We start from the raw sequence: 22041 nt of genomic DNA, 5'->3' as shown, positions 1-22041 counted from the left end.
TCCCCAGACGATTTTACATACAAAAGTCTCCTCATTGACCATTAAAATGTTGAAAAAATAGGTTTTTTGGTGATTGTTGGCCATTTCTATATGACAATCTTGATTTTTCAGTCTCGTAAATATTTTTACCGGAAAGCTCGTCCAATTTCCCATAAGTTTGTCTTTGACAGCTTTTCAATAAGACGCGTTTAAATATTTACGAAAGCTTGATTACTATTCAGGTGTCTACCACAGGGAAAAAAATATACTATTTTCAGATATGAGCAATGTAATCAAGGTTATGTCTGTAAGCCCATACATCCAATTGAAATGCTGTCAAAGACAAACTTATGGGAAATTGGACGAGCTTTCCGGTAAAAATATTTACGAGACTGAAAAATCAAGTCTGTTTAAATTTTAAACTTTAAAAATTAAAAATTCTCGTTAAAGTGACATGTATTTTTCTTTCAGTGTACTTCAGAAGCCCGTCCAATTTCCTACCACTTTGACCACTTTTTGATACGATGCAACGGCTTTGAGATGCAGAAATTTTTAAATTACAAAATACAATTTTTTAACATAACTTACGCCCTACTCCAATGTTATTTTTTAGTACAATTGGCTTCATATACACAAAAATGGCTTATATAGGCCTAGGATAACATGTCTAAAAAGTTTCATTGAAATCGGAAAGGGTCGGGTACAAAAAAATGCTCTAGATTCATCGTCTATTCGGAATAATTCTCCAAGGGCTTTCTATGTGCGTGCCTTCATCTCAACCATTAAAAAGGTTCTTCAAGGGTTTCACTATAAACGCCCCAGAACCCAAATTTCAGCCGATTTTTGTTCTTTTCTTAAATTTAAACAAGGAACTGATTTCTGAGGAACTGAAGAAAGGAAACCCTTGAAAGATTTATAAGAAATGCCTTCTCCTCGCAAAACCAAATTTAGAAGGGTTTTTATGTGTGCCCTCAAAAGTCTATATGATATCCAATTATTATTTTCCAATGCGTATTACAATGTTTAAGGTAATTTAAAACGCCCGTTCATTAAAAGTGCACTCCATCTCCTCCCTAGTTAAAATTTAACTGTTTAAAAAAATAGTTTAAAGTTTATTGAAAACAATAATTAACATCAAAAACTTAATACAATAAACAAACTAATTCAAAACGCCTCATCACTTTTTCAACTGTCAAGAGGTTCACTAAAATTAGCAGTTCAGTAGTTCATGTCAAGTGGCAGTGTGGTAATCTAGAACTTTTGGATGTAAAATTATTCTTTAACTATAGATTCTATGCAAAGCACCCTAAACGTTTTACTCAAAACGCCCCCTAATGAATCTTAGCAAGCGCCCCATTAAAAAAAGTTCTGTTCTAAGATAAAAAACGTTTGATGAATCCAAAATGGAGCAAATTTCTCAAATGTCCTCGAAGAGCTTGAAATCAAAATATTCAAAATCACCCTAAACTCACCTAATGCGCCCCTAAAGTAACTTTTCAAGCGCCCCCAGAAAACCTTCACCTTCAAAAACTTTTCCGCAACCAAAACAATAGAACTTCCACATCACTGACCCTCGTTCTGCACTTCAACTCAGTCCCTTGAACTGGATTTGAACTTCCACTTAAGGGTAGTCCAGAACCGGTTCCAAGCAGTTGAGGAGGGCGCTTCGCCCTCCCAGTATCGTATTCCGTGACCCAAATAATAATCAGCGCCCAGGAGAGATACCCGCTCGCTCAACGGGCGCTGTGGAATGCCCCGGAAAAGAAGCGAACTTTCGGGCGTTCGTGTGGCATACCTTTAGGCGTTCGAAGGGGAGGGGTGATTGTTGTGTGGGCCGGTTTTTGAATGATGATTTGTTTTTTTTTTCTCGGTTTGTGGGTACATCAAACGGGGTGTGGGGGCGCTGCGGCAGACATTTTAAAGAAGGAATGTTATTTTTGTTGCTGGCGAGAGTGTGTGTGGAGGGGGGAGATAGGCCGGCCTAGAAGGAATTTTTAGATTGAATTTAAGCTGTCTGGTGCACGGAAGGGCGATTGAAATGTATGTGGGTGGAAAGATGGTGAGTGATTGGATTGAATTATTGAAGAAATTCCATTTTGGGAACATTGCTGGGTGAGGCCGTTGAATTCGATGAAAAACAATTGAATAACTCAGCATTTACTTACGAATGCATAACGAAGTTCTAGGAGCATTCGTCAACTTACCTAGAATTAGAAAAAATATTGTTAGTGTTTAATATTGAACACATGACGAGTATTTAAAGCACTTAAAGTTCTCATCAAGCGTGATTCCAAAAATAGCCCCCCGCAGAAGACTTCATCAGGAGTACCTCAAAACAAAATTAACAACATGCTCGGTATATTTACGTCAACACTAAATTCGTTACCCAGGAAACAACTACCCTTAAGGCACACACCACACCATCGCTTCTCATCATCACGACAAGTGTCCCTTTTCCGCTCACAACAAAACCAATTTCACGGTCTAATGAGGTGAAACTTGGATCATCGCCCCTGTCAGCTGGTGCCGGCCAAATCCACCGTCACGAACGGTGTTGATCCGTTCAAAGTGGTCGGGGCGCACATGCACACCTGTGACAGCTCTGAACATATACAAGGTGGAAACTGTAGGTGTGAGAAAGGGTGACAATTTTAGCTTGAAGTTGTTGCTTTTTTAACATTTAAAAATTTAAAAATGAAACTTAAAATTAAAAAAATAACTATACTATAAATTTCTGACTTTATTTATTATTAACAAAATTAAGTTTGTTTCACAGTTTGAAATGAAAAAAATAACTGGCAACACTGCCACGAGGTTTGAGTCCATTTGTTAGAAGAAAAAAAAAGTTCAGGTAGCATAACGAAAGTAGAAAAAAAAAACTTGTTACAAAGTGAAAACAACAACAACAGCACAGTTGTAAAAATACACAAACACAGAGTGTGAGAGAAATAAACAACTTTAGTCTGTTTATGACGTCGAAGTTTTGCCAGAAGGGGGCTACCGACAATGGCCTCTGACCTAGAAGCCGCCCCTCAGAATCCCAGCACTGGAGTAAGGTAACATCAAAGTGATAACTTTGTTCCTGGCTGACTGAACAGTGCACGGCTAAACCTGGCAGGGTGCTACTCAAGTTGTGGTGCTGTTTTTGTAACTGACTTGTACCCTGACTACGGACGACTAACGACGATGACCCGCTCGGATGAAGAGCAGAATGAGGGGTTGTGAATCGTGATCGGAAGTAAAGTGTAGATGTTTATGATGGGGGTGGATTGAGCATTTTTTTCAGTTTAAAAGTTTTATAATTTTCAAGTTTTCAAGTTTTCAAGTTTTCAAGTTTTCAAGTTTTCAAGTTTTCAAGTTTTCATGTTTTCAAGTTTTCAAGTTTTCATGTTTTCATGTTTTCATGTTTTCATGTTTTCATGTTTTCATGTTTTCATGTTTTCATGTTTTCATGTTTTCATGTTTTCATGTTTTCATGTTTTCATGTTTTCATGTTTTCATGTTTTCATGTTTTCAAGTTTTCAAGTTTTCAAGTTTTCAAGTTTTCAAGTTTTCAAGTTTTCAAGTTTTCAAGTTTTCAAGTTTTCAAGTTTTCATGTTTTCAAGTTTTCAAGTTTTCATGTTTTCATGTTTTCATGTTTTCATGTTTTCATGTTTTCATGTTTTCATGTTTTCATGTTTTCATGTTTTCATGTTTTCATGTTTTCATGTTTTCATGTTTTCATGTTTTCAAGTTTTCAAGTTTTCAAGTTTTCAAGTTTTCAAGTTTTCAAGTTTTCAAGTTTTCAAGTTTTCAAGTTTTCAAGTTTTCAAGTTTTCATGTTTTCAAGTTTTCATGTTTTCATGTTTTCATGTTTTCATGTTTTCATGTTTTCATGTTTTCATGTTTTCATGTTTTCATGTTTTCATGTTTTCATGTTTTCATGTTTTCATGTTTTCATGTTTTCATGTTTTCATGTTTTCAAGTTTTCATGTTTTCAAGTTTTCATGTTTTCATGTTTTCATGTTTTCATGTTTTCATGTTTTCATGTTTTCATGTTTTCATGTTTTCATGTTTTCATGTTTTCATGTTTTCATGTTTTCATGTTTTCATGTTTTCATGTTTTCATGTTTTCATGTTTTCATGTTTTCATGTTTTCATGTTTTCATGTTTTCATGTTTTCATGTTTTCATGTTTTCATGTTTTCATGTTTTCATGTTTTCATGTTTTCATGTTTTCATGTTTTCATGTTTTCATGTTTTCATGTTCTCATGTTTCGTAATTTTTATTTATTTTTTTATCAACTTTACATTGCATTATTTTTAGTTTAACATTTCTGTAACACATATTCAGTAACCCCACCATGAAAAGTGTGTGAGCATAAACTGGTCTAAAACATCACAGCCCTGTTGTGTTTGTGCAATGACCTCATACCTGAATTGGGGGTTATCGTGTTCAGCTTGAAACATCAGAGCTTTCCCACAAAAAGGAAACAACAAAAAAAAAGCAGAAAAAAGAGCTCGTGGTCGGAGGAACCACAAACTTTTTTGTTTTATTTTCGCTACACTTTCCCAACCATGCCACGGAGTCGGGTAGCCCTTCCCACTTTAACCATTTTCACGTCGAGTCCTGGCCATCTGTTTTGCGAGACTGGGCCAACCAAACCAAACAAATCGGTGTGCGGCGAAACCTCAAATGAGTGGTGTACAAGTGGTCCCAGTGGAGGGGGAGCTTTTCGCTTGATTTTTTACCGTGAAAGCTTGACTTTTGTTTTTTGGTTTTGCTGAGTTTTCGAGGAAATTAATTCACAAAACAAAACTCGAGAAATGGAAATTGTAACTCACTTTTGAATGGCATTGAAAAGAAGAAACAAACTTTTTTCGCCGCGTCGCGAGTAATTCTTAAAATTCAAAATGCAAAAACAATCTCAACAATTATTCAAAGTGACTGAAGAAAAACTCAAACAAAATTGTCCACCACGCAAAACCATAAGACGATTTCAGCACAGCAAGAGAAAACTTTTCCCACCAAATTTTCTTCTCCCTCCCGTGGTGAGACTCAATTACAGTTTTCGCCAGTGCTGGTCGCATCATTAGGCTTCTCCCGGGATGGGCTTTCGATTTCCGCGAAGGAATCGTCCGCATCCGTGTGCAGTGCGGGTTCAAGTCCAAGTCGACGTTACACTTCGCGGAAGCTGCAATCGTCCGGGACGAACTTTAACTGCCTGCAGGCCGTTTGTGTTTTGTGGTTTCCGCTGGAGCTGTGTTGTTTTCGTGGTTTTGTGGGCCGTTTTATAGCTGAAGATGATTGTCGAAAGTTGCCGGGCCATTTTTTTTGTTTACTTTTAGGTGTAATTAAAAAAAAAACAGTAAAACAGTAAAAAATATATAAATATTGAAATAACAAGCCATAGAGCAATTCTCTACAAAACCGGCCGATTTCGACCATTTTTATTTTTTGTATTTTTTGATTTGGCTCAAACTTTGTGGGGGCCTTCCCTATGACCAAAGAAGCCATTTTGCATCATTAGTTTGTCCATATAAATTTCCATACAAATTTGGCAGCTGTTCATACAAAAATGGTACGTAAATATTCGAAAATCTGTAACTTTTGAAGGAATTTTTTGATCAATTTGGTGTCTTCGGCAAAGTTGTAGGTATTGATAAGGACTATTTAGAAAAAAATAGGTACACGGAAAAAAAATTTCCCGATTTTTTTATTAACTTTTTTTTCACAAAAACTCAAATTCCCAAAATACGTATTTTTTGATTTTCGAGATTTTTTGATATCTTTTAGGGGACAAAAATCCGCAACTTTTGAGCTATAGAGAAACACGGTCAAAAAATCTGCCGCCGAGTTATGATTTTTTGAAAAACTGGTGATTTTTGGAAAAAATCGAAATTTCATACATAAAATTTTTTTGACCTCATTTTTTTATGCAAAATTGAATTTGCAATCGAAAATTACTTTACAGATTTTTCGAACAAGGGCCCCGTTTTCAAGATATAGCCACCAAAAGTTTGATTTCAGCGAAATATTTGCAGTTTTTCGATTTTTAAAAATAGTGACCATGAGTGACCATTTCTAAAAATATTTTTTTTAAAAGTTCAGAAAATTTGCTATAAAATTGTCTAAGAGACATTGAAGATTGGACCTCTGGTTGCTGAGATACAGCGGCTTAAAGAAAAAGAAACACGAAAATTGAAGTTTTCTAAGTCTCACCCAAACAGCCCACCGTTTTCTAATGACGATATCTCAGCAATTAATGGTCCGATTTTCAATGTTAATACATGAAAAATTCGTGAAATTTTCCGATCTTTTCGAAAAAAATATTTTGAAAAAAATTAAATCAAGACTAACATTTTAAAAGGGCCAAACATTGAATATTATGCCCTTTTAAAATGTTACTCTTGATTTATTTTTTTTCAAAATATTTTTTTCGAAAAGATCGGAAAATTTCACGAATTTTTCATGTATTAACATTGAAAATCGGACCATTAATTGCTGAGATATCGTCATTAGAAAATGGTGGGCTGTTTGGGTGAGACTTAGAAAACTTCAATTTTCGTGTTTCTTTTTCTTTAAGCCGCTGTATCTCAGCAACCAGAGGTCCAATCTTCAATGTCTCTTAGACAATTTTATAGAAAATTTTCTGAACTTTTCAAAAAAAATATTTTTAGAAATGGTCACTCATGGTCACTATTTTTAAAAATCGAAAAACTGCAAATATTTCGCTGAAATCAAACTTTTGGTGGCTATATCTTGAAAACGGGGCCCTTGTTCGAAAAATCTGTAAAGTAATTTTCGATTGCAAATTCAATTTTGCATAAAAAAATGAGGTCAAAAAAATTTTATGTATGAAATTTCGATTTTTTCCAAAAATCACCAGTTTTTCAAAAAATCATAACTCGGCGGCAGATTTTTTGACCGTGTTTCTCTATAGCTCAAAAGTTGCGGATTTTTGTCCCCTAAAAGATATCAAAAAATCTCGAAAATCAAAAAATACGTATTTTGGGAATTTGAGTTTTTGTGAAAAAAAAGTTAATAAAAAAATCGGGAAATTTTTTTTTCCGTGTACCTATTTTTTTCTAAATAGTCCTTATCAATACCTACAACTTTGCCGAAGACACCAAATTGATCAAAAAATTCCTTCAAAAGTTACAGATTTTCGAATATATACGTACCATTTTTGTATGAACAGCTGCCAAATTTGTATGGAAATTTATATGGACAAACTAATGATGCAAAATGGCTTCTTTGGTCATAGGGAAGGCCCCCACAAAGTTTGAGCCAAATCAAAAAATACAAATAAAATCCATTTCCGGTTTTGGTAGAGAATTGCTCCATAGTTTCAACATTTGCATGGAAAAAGTGTTTCAAAATGCATTTTAAACTTGTTCGGTTGTTCTGCACTTATAGTTTTCAAGAAATGTAAGATTTGACGAAAACAAAAATTTTAGCGAAAAAAACTTTTTGCGATAATAATTATCGAAAATTTTGAAAATTTCTAATGGTTTTCAAAAAAAACCAAAACATGCTAAAAATAATTCTTAACACAGAGGAATGCATTTTAGATTGATTTCAGCTGATTGCACTTAAATTTCCAGTGAAATTTTTAAGCTTTTTTGAAAAAATATATTGTTTTATGCCCCTTGATTTTTCGGGCCAATATTGAAAGGGGGGGAGGAAAAAACTTTAAACAAAACTTGTATCAGCCTAAGCAGTTCCAAAACAGAGTGAAAGTCCAATATAATGACACTACCCAGCGAGAATTTGACTTAAAGCTTGGAATCTTTTAAAGCCTCGAATGCATTTTTATTCATAATCATATTTAATTAAGGGGTTACATACATGCAAATTGACAAAAAAGTCAGAGGTTGGTGTGAGTACACACTTAATTTTATTTAAAATCTGTTTTCAGGGCATTAATATTTATTATATATATCAGATTTGAAGACATTTGGTTGAATCATTGCCGAGATATAGCTATTTAAAGTTAGCAGTATCAAAAAAAAGGTTGCCACGATATCTCAAAACTGCTTTGACCAAATTGGCTCAAAATTTTGGTGAAGACTCGTTAAAACGGTCCTGTGTACATGACGAAGGCCGATTTTCAAAAAACTTATTTGAAAAAAAAACGATATTTTTTATGTGTTTTTCATATAAAAAATCGTTAGTTTTTGATTTTTCTATTTTTTAAAAAAGCAAAATTTCAAAATCAGGCTTCGTCATGCACACGAGATATGTCTTGAGAGTCTTCACTCAAAATTTCAGCCAATTTGGTCCATCCCATCTCGAGATATCGTGGCACCCGTAAATCAACTTGGTGTTTCGAGAAAAACGCTCAGGAAGTTTGACAAATTGTGCCGTGAGCCTAAAAAAGTTTAATCATGTAGGGGAAATATGCCCATTTTAAGCCTAATTAGCGGTCGTGTTTGAATGATGCTGGATAATCTGGATTGTTCCTTGAAAGTCACTAAAACCAAGTACACCAACGAGTAGAGCAACTGTTTGTGTACATTTCTGTTTATTTACACTTTTATTAAAGGTTATGCTGTTCCTTTTACAAGAATTTAAAAAATATATTTCCCAAATGCATTTTAATCAGTCGAGTGCATTGGGCCACGCCCATTTTTCTGTTTTCAGCTTAGTTCTTTTTTTTCTTCCAGGGCTCTTTTGGGTCTGCTTAGTGCTGCCAAAATTGATGAAATTTTAAGCAAACACTCACGAAAAGTAGCATTTATAGCGAAAGTTTCCTGACAGCACTTGCTCACTCCAACAGGCGCTGCACCAGCATGTTGGTGGTGTTGGTGGCCACCCTTTGTTCTTTATTTGCCTTCGCTCCTCACTCGGTTTTCTTCAGCTTTCGATTAGAATCGGTATTCGAAATTGAAACGTCAAAAGACTTAGCGCGTTTGTTTTTTTTTGTTGGTGCTAGCTAATTATTCACATTTTTCGGGATTATTTTTCAAGTGAGTGACTAAGTAATGGTCAAAAGAACATGTTGCCGGTAGTTGGAAGCAATTTTATATCTTAAGCGCTTTGAAATCGTTAGCGCAAGTGAAAAGATATTGATGGAGACTTTCGTTAAGCAGTTAACCTCTGATCTTGCGTGTGGATTAGGGTGCCCAGAATACGGGACTTTTTCTCAAAACCTCGCTCCACAAGCTGAATATTGTTCCTTGACCTATTTTAGGACTCTGGTCCAAATATGAGCAAAATCGGTTAACATTTACCCTTTGATACTCGGGGGTGAAGTTTGTATGGGAAAAATCGAAAAAATGTATGGAAAACCCAATTTTCTTACAGTTTGGTCTACACGGTGCGCTACTTACATCCAAATATTCCCAAAAGTGAGATTCTCATTGGAAATTTAATGCTCTACAACTTTGTAGAACATACCAAAGCTGTAAAACTAAATCCTGAAAAGTTATTAGCGATTTAAAAAAGTCAATTTTGTATGAAAAACATTTTTTTCACCAACTTTAGGCTCGGATATCAATGGGTTAATCTCAACCAATTTCGCTCAAAATTTGCACAGATGCTTAAAATAACCCAATAAACCGTTTTCCGCTTGTAGAGCAGGGGGTCATTTTTTCTGGGCACCCTAGTGTGGATATGTGTGCCACCAAAATGATGAGAAATGGTCTTGCAAAATAGAAATTTTGATCAAAAGTGCATTAAATTTGATCTTTTCGGCCAGTAAGTGGCATAAATTTGCGTGCTTATTCGAGGCGGTGATGTTGCTCGTAAGTTTATAGCCTGAAAAGTATTTTTGGAGCTTTAATCGAGCATCAAACTCTCCATATGACAAAGATAGGTGTTTGATTAGAAAGGGTATATTTCCCCTAATATCTTCATGAAAGTTTCAGGAGTAATTGAAAATCATATTTTTAGTGGATTCAATTAATTTTCTGTAATATGATTTTTTGTGATTTTCTACATGTATGTAACCCCTTAAGAAAAACATATTGGATTTATATTATTAGAAAAAAGGGTACTCAGTCCTTAATGATAGTCTGTTTAACTTAAAAAATATGTATCAATATTGCACTTTGTCGATCTATTATCAGAAGCCAGAAAGAACAATTTCACGCGCAAGCGTAAATGTGCAGACGTTTATGATTCGAACCGGGACTTCGAATTTGATGTTCAGTATAAAACCAAAAATTTAATAGGAAAAAATAGGCTAAAAATAAGACGTAAAACACTAATATGGCTATAACTCTGGAAATAAATTTTGGAAAAGCTTCAAATTTTGAGCCTAGGCATGTTTTTGAATGGCTTTTTGTTTGAAACTGGATTCTGTGTGTTATCCGTAAAACAGTCAAAAAAAAACCTCTAAAAATGACTCTGACCACATTTACTAGTATAAAATTGTGAATCGAAAAATATAATGTTCGTCTCCTACGAAATATGAAATTTAAAAAAATTCTGAGTTTTACGAGCGGCTTTCCAATGATGGAAGACACACATTTTTAAGAGCGGATACAGACATCGTTCAAGTATTTCAGAAAAAAGAGCTCTAAAAAATCAGACTTTGAGTTCCGGGTTTCGGGCAAAAACTCAATCGAAAGAGCGCATTTAAACCTTCATTTTAGTGATAGGATTTTTTCTGGGACGATTCCCCGCCGTGCACGATTTTTTTAAGATTTCTGAGTAATGCGTTTTTCCAAAGCAAACCTTAAACCTATCCGTCATGGGCTTCCTATGAAGATAGGACCTTTTGAAAATTTAATCTAGAAATCTTTCTTTTGTTACAAAGGCAAAAATATCAATAAGCTTAAATCTTATGATTGATTTTATATTTTTTATGCATCCCCAGCGCCGTACCTAGGGGTTGGCGCAGTTGGCGACCGCCAAGGGCGCCAGCCCTTGGGGGGCGCCGAAATCGATGATAGTACATAATTGTCATGTCAGTTATAACATTCTCATTAGGTATTTGCAACAGAATGGGTGCCAAATTATAAAGTAGAACTATAAATAACTGGATAATTTGGTTTAAAATATAAAAAAATATGATTTGGGTGCGTTAAAATCAATTATATGAATATTTCTACCGAAGTGTTTTTGAAAATTTATTTTTTTTTATCAAAGAAGGGGCGCTCAAGTGGCAGAAAGTTCAAGGAGTTCTAAAAGAGCTTCTCAAAATGAATACAGCATTAAAGTTTGGAACATTGTATAAAGAAGTTTAAGTAATACCTTCCAGACTACAAAAATTTACAACTATATGTTATTTTAATTTGGATGTAAATCACAATCAGCCAAAAATGATGGTCATATTTCGAGCTTCTTTGAAATTGGAATTATTTTTACATTTTAGGCCGTTGCAAATATTTTTCAAAGTTTATGTCGCCCCCCCCTCCCCCAGCTTTACGAACAGCAGAACAAAGGAAAGGGAGCGTTTTATTGGGCTCTTATTCACCCTCTCTGGCTTGCTTTCGCTGCCGCTGCTGCCCATTTGAAATTTTTCTTGACCGATTCCTTCCGAAGTGCATACACCGCTTTTAAATGCAAATTCGTGCATTGAAATTTGCCTACGCTTTTTTCAAAATACTAGTGTTTTGAAATAGGAAAACTGCTTTAAATTTTCACTAATAAGACCAACATTATTTTTTCAAGAAAAAAAATATTTTTCAGAGCACACAAAATGATCTAAACATCACTTTTTCAGTTTTAGCTTAACCGGTGTTGTTTACTTTTTTAAACCCGTATAGGCCTGGGTGAAATTGGAATCACTAAAATGACCATAACTCAGCGAAAACTCAACCAATTTGCATACTTCTTTATTAGTTGGACTCGTTAGAATGTCTATTTTCCGAAAATGACCCGCAGAACCCGGAAATGTTCCGGTGGCCGGAGATATTCCGGTGGGTCACTGGGTCAAATGGGGTCAAAAATGGCAATTTTTGGGACCCGTATAGATTTTCAAACAGAAATCTTGGAAAAAATACATTTTTTCTTGTTATGATCATTGTTCTACCCACAGACAATGCTAACCATCAATTTTGAACCACCGGAATTGTTCCGGATTGGACGGGTAGGTTCCATACCGCGGGGGAACCGGTCAGGGGGCGGCCAATAATACAAATATTTTTATCATGGCAATATGGGTGTCAAAGTTCACCATTTTCAAAATCTAGCTCATCTAGGATCCCCAAAACCATTTTTGGACCGATCTGGCCACTTTGGGACCGGTTCCCGGTACTCCGGCGAATCCCGGAATACGGCAAATTGCGGAATTATTTCAGAACAATTTTGGACCCAGCAATGTGGGTGTCAATGTTCACAATTTTCTAAATACAGCTCATCTAGGATCACCAAAACCATTTTTGGACCGATCTGGCCACTTTGGGACCGGTTCCCGGTACTCCGGCGAAACCCGGAATACGGCAAATTGCGGAATTATTTCAGAACAATTTTCGACCCAGCAATGTGGGTGTCAATGTTCACAATTTTCTAAATACAGCTCATCTAGGATCACCAAAACCATTTTTGGACCGATCTGGCCACTTTGGGACCGGTTCCCGGTACTCCGGCGAAACCCGGAATACGGCAAATTGCGGAATTCTTTCAGATCAATTTTTGACCCAGCAATATGGGTGTCAAAGTTCACCATTTTCAAAATCTAGCTCATCTAGGATCCCCAAAACCATTTTTGGACCGATCTGGCCACTTTGGGACCGGTTCCCGGTACTCCGGCGAAACCCGGAATACGGCAAATTGCGGAATTATTTCAGAACAATTTTGGACCCAGCAATATGGGTGTCACAGTTCACCATTTTCAAAATCTAGCTCATCTAGGATCCCCAAAACCATGTTTGGAACGATCTGGCCACTTTGGGACCGGTTCCCGGTACTCCGGCGAAACCCGGAAAACGGCAAATTATGGGATTACTTACTAAGAAATCAAAAGTTCATGATTAGTCCAATGTATTTATATTTTTTTGAGTTTGAAGATATTCAGGCCTCTCTCTCTCTCTCTCACTTTCCTTTTTTGTCTCTCATTCGTTCTGTTCTTTTACTATCTCGCTCGCTCGTTTGTTATTTTTTCTTTCTCTTTCATTCTTTCAGTTTTTCTGTTGCCCTTTCACTGTTTATGTCCTTCTCTTTCTTTCTTCCACACTCTTTTTCTTGCTCGCACTCTCTTTCTCTTTCTATCTCTCTCTCTCTATCTCTATCTCTCTCTCTCTATCTCTATCTCTCTCTCTCTCTCTCTCTCTCTCTCTCTCTCTCTCTCTCTCTCAAGCTTTTGAACATTTTTCGCACAACATTACTTTGGCTGACTTTCCGCATACGCCACAGATGGCAGTCTCACAATGAGCACATTTCGTTTCAGTTTTCCGATCCACTTTGCACGTCTCGCACCGAACTCGACTTATCTTTGTGTTCGTCGTCTTTGGTTTCAGGCCTTGCTTCTTACACTCTCTACAAAACTTTAGGTCCATCTCAGTGTAGTGTTGCTTACAGACTGCTTCCGCGCAAATACAACAGGTACGGATTGGCCTAGACTCCTTGCCACACCAGTTGCACAGTTTTGCGCCCGCTTCCATTTGGCGAGAAGAAAACGCGTTCAGCTGCCCTCGTAACTCCTTTGTCAGCCTTTGAGATTTTACACGTTCCTGTACGTTCTCCTGAATGAGCTGGTCGCACAGTTGTTGCAGAAAATTTGATCTCCAACTTTTGCCCTTGCACCGCTCCGGGTACTTCAACCGGTACAGGCAACTCGCATTCAAGCAGGCGACGCTCAGGAGTTCCATCACCAGTTTCTTCGTCCATACCCTGGTCTTTCGGACACAGTTCGTCTTGCGAGTGATGAAATCGCCTGCATCAACAGCGCCCTTCGTCCCGTTGTAGTGAAGCACGATTGGTGGTTTTTTGCCGCAGATTGTGGTTTTGGTAAGGGTTGATGTCAGTACAATGGCCGGCTTTTTTTTGTGTCCGTCGATAAAAGAAGTCAGGGTGCTTACGCCGTTATAGCCGACCAGTACCGAGTTGGGTGCCCGGCTGGCCGACTTGGCGAAGCTATCCGGCAAATCTGGTTTGTTCGTTCGAACCGTTCCCGTGAAAAGGGTGTTGTCCTTGAACAGGTCGTCGGAGAGTTGGAGAGAGCTGAAGAAATTATCTGTAGTCACCTCTCTCCAAAGACCCGTAAATGGCTGCATCAGATCCAGTACCACTCTCTTGCCCTGTCCCTTCTCCGGTTTTTTGTCGACTTTTCCTGTGTACACCTGCAAGTTGCATATGTACTGACAATGGACACAAGAGCAGCACCAAACTTTCATGCCATATTTGCCTGGTTTCGATTTCATGTAAACCCTGAAAGGGCATTTACCTGGAGGGAGAAACAAAACAATCTATTTTACAAAACATTTTTTTTAAATTTTTAAATTTTTGAATTTTTGAATGTTTGAATTTTTGAATTTTTGAATTTTTGAATTTTTGAATTTTTGAATTTTTGAATTTTTGAATTTTTGAATTTTTGAATTTTTGAATTTTTGAATTTTTGAATTTTTGAATTTTTGAATTTTTGAATTTTAGAATTTTAGAATTTTTGAATTTTTGAATTTTTGAATTTTTGAATTTTTGAATTTTTGAATTTTTGAATTTTTAATTTTTGAATTTTTGAATTTTTGAATTTTTGAATTTTTGAATTTTTGAATTTTTGAATTTTTAATTTTTGAATTTTTGAATTTTTGAATTTTTGAATTTTTGAATTTTTGAATTTTTGAATTTTTGAATTTTTGAATTTTTGAATTTTTGAATTTTTGAATTTTTGAATTTTTGAATTTTTGAATTTTTGAATTTTTGAATTTTTGAATTTTTGAATTTTTGAATTTTAGAATTTTTGAATTTTTGAATTTTTGAATTTTTGAATTTTTGAATTTTTGAATTTTTGAATTCTTGAATTTTTGAATTTTTTGAATTTTTGTATTTTTGAATTTTTGAATTTTTGAATTTTTAAATTTTTGAATTTTTGAATTTTTGAATTTTTGAATTTTTGAATTTTTGAATTTTTGAATTTTTGAATTTTTGAATTTTTGAATTTTTGAATTTTTGAATTTTTGAATTTTTGAATTTTTGAATTTTTGAATTTTTGAATTTTTGAATTTTTGAATTTTTGAATTTTTGAATTTTTGAATTTTTGAATTTTTGAATTTTTGAATTTTTGAATTTTTGAATTTTTGAATTTTTGAATTTTTGAATTTTTGAATTTTTGAATTTTTGAATTTTTGAAATTTTGAATTTTTGAATTTTTGAATTTTTGAATTTTTGAATTTTTGATTTTTTGAATTTTTGAATTTTTGAATTTTTGAATTTTTGAATTTTTGAATTTTTGAATTTTTGAATTTTTAAATTTTTGAATTTTTGAATTTTTGAATTTTTGAATTTTTGAATTTTTGAATTTTTGAATTTTTGAATTTTTAAATTTTTGAATTTTTGAATTTTTGAATTTTTGAATTTTTGAATTTTTAAATTTTTGAATTTTTGAATTTTTGAATTTTTGAATTTTTGAATTTTTGAATTTTTGAATTTTTGAATTTTTGAATTTTTGAATTTTTGAATTTTTGAATTTTTGAATTTTTGAATTTTTGAATTTTTGAATTTTTGAATTTTTGAATTTTTGAATTTTTGAATTTTTGAATTTTTGAATTTTTGAATTTTTGAATTTTTGAATTTTTGAATTTTTGAATTTTTGAATTTTTGAATTTTTGAATTTTTGAATTTTTGAATTTTTGAATTTTTGAATTTTTGAATTTTTGAATTTTTGAATTTTTGAATTTTTGAATTTTTGAATTGTTGAATTTTTGAATTTTTGAATTTTTGAATTTTTGAATTTTTAAATTTTTGAATTTTTACTTACCCCGAAACACGCACAGTCGCTCATCAATCGTTAGGTTGCTGCCAGGATTGTAGTTACGGATGCAACGTTTCACGAAATCGTCGTAAATCAATCTCACCGGCTCCAACTTGTTCTTCGATTTTCGGAAACGTCTCTTCCGAGTTTTTCGGTCATCAAATCGCCAAAAATTGAAGATGTCCTTGAACCGATCGCGTGCCATAGCCAACTTGAAGAACCTTGGTGCCCAAACGTCATCTGAACTCCAAAGGATGTTTGTGTTGACGTCGTTCATATGAAGACGACCTGCTCCGATTAGGACAGCAATGAATGCCCGCATTTCCGGTACCGTAACATCATTCCATTTTCGGCGCTTCGATCTCGCATGCATATTGGTGTATTTCACCATTATACCAAGCATACCGACTGACATAAACAATTCGAATGCGTCCTGGGCCGTTTTGAAATCCTTCGAATGATCAGTCAACCCATGATTACACTGGTCGAATTCACCGCGAAAAGCTTTCTTATCCGGTTTTTTTCGCCATCTTACTCCGTTCCTCGCGACGAAATCTTCGTCGCTCTCGGAAGTGCCACTGCTGTGAAAAAACAAAAACACACACATTCATTCACACATTTTTTAAAACTTTTTAGTCAAAAAATTACCTTGCAGATTGATTTGATTCATCATCTTCACTTGGTAGATCGGAAACTGTCGCTGCATCAGAAGATTCATTGTAATCATCAAGTTCACTCTCACTTTCTGTATCCATCACTCGGTCAAAAAAAATGCTTTGATCAGACGCAATCAAGAACTCAATCTAGAATGAAACCTCATCACCAAGGAACAAGTCGAGAGCAAGCGAGAACGAACTAAAGCATAAAACGGAAAGAAGGAGAAATTTTCTCTTGCTCTCTGTCTTGCCACGCGTTTACCAAAGAGACGTCAATGGAACAGTTGCCAGGTTGCCAGATAAAGATAAAGGCTTTGCTAAAAAATCCATATTGTAATCGATAATGAATAAAATGTAAAATTGCACAATTTTTGAACACAATTTTGCTCAATAATTATGAGAAAGTGGCATGCCAGATTTTCCCAGATAGTTTTGTCAGATTTTTTTTTCGATTTAATTCTGGTAACACTGATACTGGTCCGCAGGGTTGGGAAGCGACGAGCGCAACCTGTCAAAAGCTGATGCGCCACACAATGTACACGCTAACGACAACTCACCCAATTTTGTTCGATGCAATCAACGCAACAGAATTTTCGCACCATATAAGAGGTTTATATTTTGCTTTGGGTTGGGTTTGGAGGTTCGCGCCAAATAAGCTAGGTTTCCTGCTCGCGCAACTACATGGCTTGTACGAGGATAGCGTTGTCATTTTTAGACAAAGTTTTCCACATTTTACATCGAAACCGACAACGAAGAACATGTAAACATTGCACGCGAGCTGTCAAATAAAGGCACGGCGTAAAACCTTATGAAATAAATATAAAAAAAGTAAACAAACAATGAAGTCAGTTCAACACAAATTTTGAACAATTGAACTGACAGGTTCATTTTGAAAATGGTGAACATTGACACCCACATTGCTGGGTCCAAAATTGTTCTGAAATAATTCCGCAATTTGCCGTATTCCGGGAATCGCCGGAGTACCGGGAACCGGTCACAAAGTGGCCAGATCGGTCCAAAAATGGTTTTGGGGATCCTAGATGAGCTAGATTTTGAAAATGGTGAACTTTGACACCCATATTGCTGGGTCCAACATTGTTCTGAAATAATTCCGCAATTTGCCGTATTCCGGGATTCGCCGGAGTACCGGGAACCGGTCCCAAAGTGGCCAGATCGGTCCAAAAATGGTTTTGGAGATCCTAGATGAGCTAGATTTTGAAAATGGTGAACTTTGACACCCATATTGCTGGGTCAAAAATTGATCTGAAAGAATTCCGCAATTTGCCGTATTCCGGGTTTCGCCGGAGTACCGGGAACCGGTCCCAAAGTGGCCAGATCGGTCCAAAAATGGTTTTGGTGATCTTAGATGAGCTGTATTTAGAAAATTGTGAACATTGACACCCACATTGCTGGGTCGAAAATTGTTCTGAAATAATTCCGCAATTTGCCGTATTCCGGGTTTCGCCGGAGTACCGGGAACCGGTCCCAAAGTGGCCAGATCGGTCCAAAAATGGTTTTGGGGATCCTAGATGAGCTAGATTTTGAAAATGGTGAACATTGACACCCACATTGCTGGGTCGAAAATTGTTCTGAAATAATTCCGCAATTTGCCGTATTCCGGGATTCGCCGGAGTACCGGGAACCGGTCCCAAAGTGGCCAGATCGTTCCAAAAATGGTTTTGGAGATCCTAGATGAGCTAGATTCTGAAAATGGTGTACTTTGACACCCATATTGCTGGGTCCAAAATTGTTCTGAAATAATTCCGCAATTTGCCGTATTCCGGGATTCGCCGGAGTACCGGGAACCGGTCCCAAAGTGGCCAGATCGGTCCAAAAATGGTTTTGGGGATCCTAGATGAGCTAGATTTTGAAAATGGTGAACTTTGACACCCATATTGCCATGATAAAAATATTTGTATTATTGGCCGCCCCCTGACCGGTTCCCCCGCGGTATGGAACCTACCCGTCCAATCCGGAACAATTCCGGTGGTTCAAAATTGATGGTTAGCATTGTCTGTGGGTAGAACAATGATCATAACAAGAAAAAATGTATTTTTTCCAAGATTTCTGTTTGAAAATCTATACGGGTCCCAAAAATTGCCATTTTTGACCCCATTTGACCCAGTGACCCACCGGAATATCTCCGGCCACCGGAACATTTCCGGGTTCTGCGGGTCATTTTCGGAAAATAGACATTCTAACGAGTCCAACTAATAAAGAAGTATGCAAATTGGTTGAGTTTTCGCTGAGTTATGGTCATTTTAGTGATTCCAATTTCACCCAGGCCTATACGGGTTAATCGTCTAAAAAGCTTTGGTAATGAGAAACGATTCAAACTTTTTTTTCAGTTAAAAACAAAAAAAAATATTTTTTCAAGTTTTGAAAACATTGATACAGCTTTGCTTAAAAAAATAATTTTCTGAAACATAAAATTTAATATCACGAATTAAAAAATATACCGATCAAAAAAATCAATGCAAAATATAATTATAAATATAAAATTATGATAAATATTCTCAAGCCTCGTATGGGCGAATCACTTAAAATTAATAAAAATTTCTTATCTTGATATTTTTGGCCAAATATTAAAATAAGTTTCATCATGAATTGCGCTGGATTTTGAATGATCTTTAATTGATTTTGACGAAATATGGTTCTGCCGCTGCATGTTGAAAAATTATACTTCGATGCCGGTTTGCTCTTTTGTACTAAGCTTGCTGGGATTCCTATCTAGATAAAACAAAAGAGGACACGGGCATCGACTAATTATTTTTTTATTTTGAAGAAAGATTTTTTTCTTTTTTCTAATTGCACCAAAATGAAATTCAAAGCCAAATCAACTAATTATTTTACGAATCCGGTAAAGTTCTTTGCTTATACAATAAATTTAATACTAGATCAGATTTATACAGGCTTAGAAAAAAATATCAAATTTGCCAACAAGTTAAAGCAACATTTATAGTTCAATTCTGTGCATTTATCTGAAAAATAAATTAATAAAAAACAAAACCTAGCTTTCATTATCGTGTTATGAAATCTGAGAAAGATTCAGCCAACGCAATTCCCACAATGAATTTTCAAATCAACCTGTCTAATATTATTTAAAAATTAAACATAAAAATTAATAAATAACTGTGTTTCTGAATTTAACCTTATTAAGGTCTCCAATTGGGTACTAAAGTCCTATGTCAATTTTTATGTACAACGGTAAAAAACACGATTAAAAAATATTTCTGATCACTTTTTTTCATTTTAATGCAAAATTTTTTTTTGACAAGACACCATTTTTTCGATGGATCAACTATGGTCCCCTTGGAACGAGCTGTCAAGTAGGAGCTTTTCTGTCAAGAAGGACCGCGAGGTTAATTTTTCAAAATTGATTTAAAAATCCATTTTAAACTCTTTGTGCTCGTACAAAGGGTCATTGTACTCAGAAAAATAAGCTTTATCGCTGTAAACAATAATATCAGCAATCTAAGCTTCATTTTAGGACCCAATTGCAATTATAAAATCAAAACTCATTGAAGCAATCATTGAAAATTAACCTTGATTTCAAAATTTCTTGTAAATTTGGGAGGGGCGCCAAATTGATGCTTCGCCAAGGGCGCCGTGGACCCAAGGTACGGCTCTGTGCATCCCGAACAGACGGTAATAACTAAATTCATGTCATTTCAATAACAAATACTGTTAAAATAATAGAAAGTGTTATGGAATATTTTTGCAAAATCCATTTTTGCATAAGAGTTCAATAACAGTTTATGTTATCATAACAAAATTTGTTTTCGGTCTGATATTGATTGAAAGCCAGAACAACTTGGGAATAACATTTTTTGTTATGGAAGAATATCTCCAAATGTTCTTGGAATGATCGGATTAGTTGTTAAAATAACAAAAAGTAATAACAAAGATTTGTTCGAAGCATAACTGCAAACGTTATTAGTCTGTTATTACAATAACAATCGAATAACAAAAAAATCATAACGGCGAATAACAAATCTTGTTATATATAACATAAAATGTTATTGGCCTAGTATTTTCAAATATCAAAAAATGTTATTACCAAGTTATTTCCGTCTGCTCGGGATTTTACAGTAGTTTTTAATATTTACTGAATGTGGATGTGGAATCAGCTTTGAATTTTTCTACTATTTGTGTGTTTTATTTCCTCAACTTCGAAAATGTTCTCCAAAAATGTAGGTAATTGAAGTGTTGGCCTGATTTCTTCAATTTTCATTACGCGAAATAAAACACTCTAGCAAAATAAACCTACCGATCATTTCCCGCCCAAATCGAGCGCATAATTACAGCAAATTATTCGAAAGTCCCTTTTTCCGACATCGCTCCTTGCACAGCAAGTGTTCAAAATCACATTAAAGTCCACGACATTTCCACTCTACTGGAACCTAGAAAAGAGCCCTAAACTCAAAGCCCTCCCCCCTAGAAGGGACGCGGCCGGTAATTATTTCAACGCAAAATTACTGCCAATGCCAGTCCCACGAAAGGAAAACAATTTCCTTTCTCGCGAAAAATCGTCGACGTCCGAGAAGACTTAATTCCCAGCGTGAAATGCCTCTTTCCTCCTCTCTTTCTCTCTTTCCAAACAGGCAAAACAAACCGATGGTGGGAAAATCTTCATCCTCTTTTATTTCTTCTTGATTTTCCTGCCCAACTTTTCGGTCGGTGAGTGTATATTTCCAACGCGAAACGGCAATCTGTCGAGACAAATTTCGGCGGCGCGCAAAAAGCTATTTCGCGAGGCGGCAGCATTTGCTGCGTGAATAAAAATTCACGAACCCAAAGTCTAAGAACTAAGCGGGCAAAAGCCACTTTTCCGACCATTTTTTGTCAGTCAGCAGTCAGTGGGGGCTTGTGGGAGGGGGCCGGAAAAGCCCGGCACGCAGCGTCCAAATTGATTCGTATACAATAATACCAAGGGGGGGGCAGAGTGTTTGCAGACGTCGAGAACAGTCCATGGAAAATTGCAAAATTTTAACTGTCTCAAAAATTCTAAAAAAAAACAATTAGTTAAACAAATGTTTTGAAATTATTTCAAAATCATACTAAAGTTTTAAAACACATAAAAATAAAAAATAAAATGAGTTTCGTTTGGAATCCTCTCTGCAGTTAATGCATCTCAGTAGAGCTGGCCACAATTTTAGAATCATTACAAATTTGTTGCACAAAAGTTCCAAATGGGCAATAAATGGTTTTTTTTTTTTGAAAAAATTTATTTATTTTGAAATTCAGCTGGAATTATCTTCAAACCAGTATAGTGAGTTATCTTTCGCACCATTTCCCCGGCGGAATGGAAATCATGGGGCCAGAGACCTGCGTCAATGGTGGAGGGAGGAGGACGCAAAAATTTCAGTTATTTTACGATTGTTTCGTTTGCGGTTTTCCGAAAACGACGTCGACGACGGTTGTTCAACTTTGGTCGGCTGGGCTGGTTGAGCGGAAAACAGACAGCCAAAGTGGCGTTGGGGTATGCAAAGTGGCAACTCGGCTACCACTCTGGAATTCCTGTCTGGGAAGGGGGTTGATCGATTCGGAAGGTTGAAAAAACGGAT

General features: G+C 35.6%; 1 protein-coding gene across 9 annotated transcripts in view; it reads right to left on the bottom strand.

Annotated features, from left to right (window-relative positions):
• LOC120421797 (uncharacterized) overlaps window positions 1-22041 on the bottom strand; it is a 418386-nt gene that overhangs the window by 238350 nt on the left and 157995 nt on the right. The gene's annotated exons all lie outside the window — the stretch shown is intronic.

The sequence above is a fragment of the Culex pipiens genome, chromosome 1 (assembly GCF_016801865.2).
Source record: "Culex pipiens pallens isolate TS chromosome 1, TS_CPP_V2, whole genome shotgun sequence".
NCBI lineage: Eukaryota > Metazoa > Arthropoda > Insecta > Diptera > Culicidae > Culex > Culex pipiens.
The sequence above is the reverse complement of the archived record's forward strand: the minus strand, read 5'-3'. Positions and strand labels throughout refer to the sequence as shown.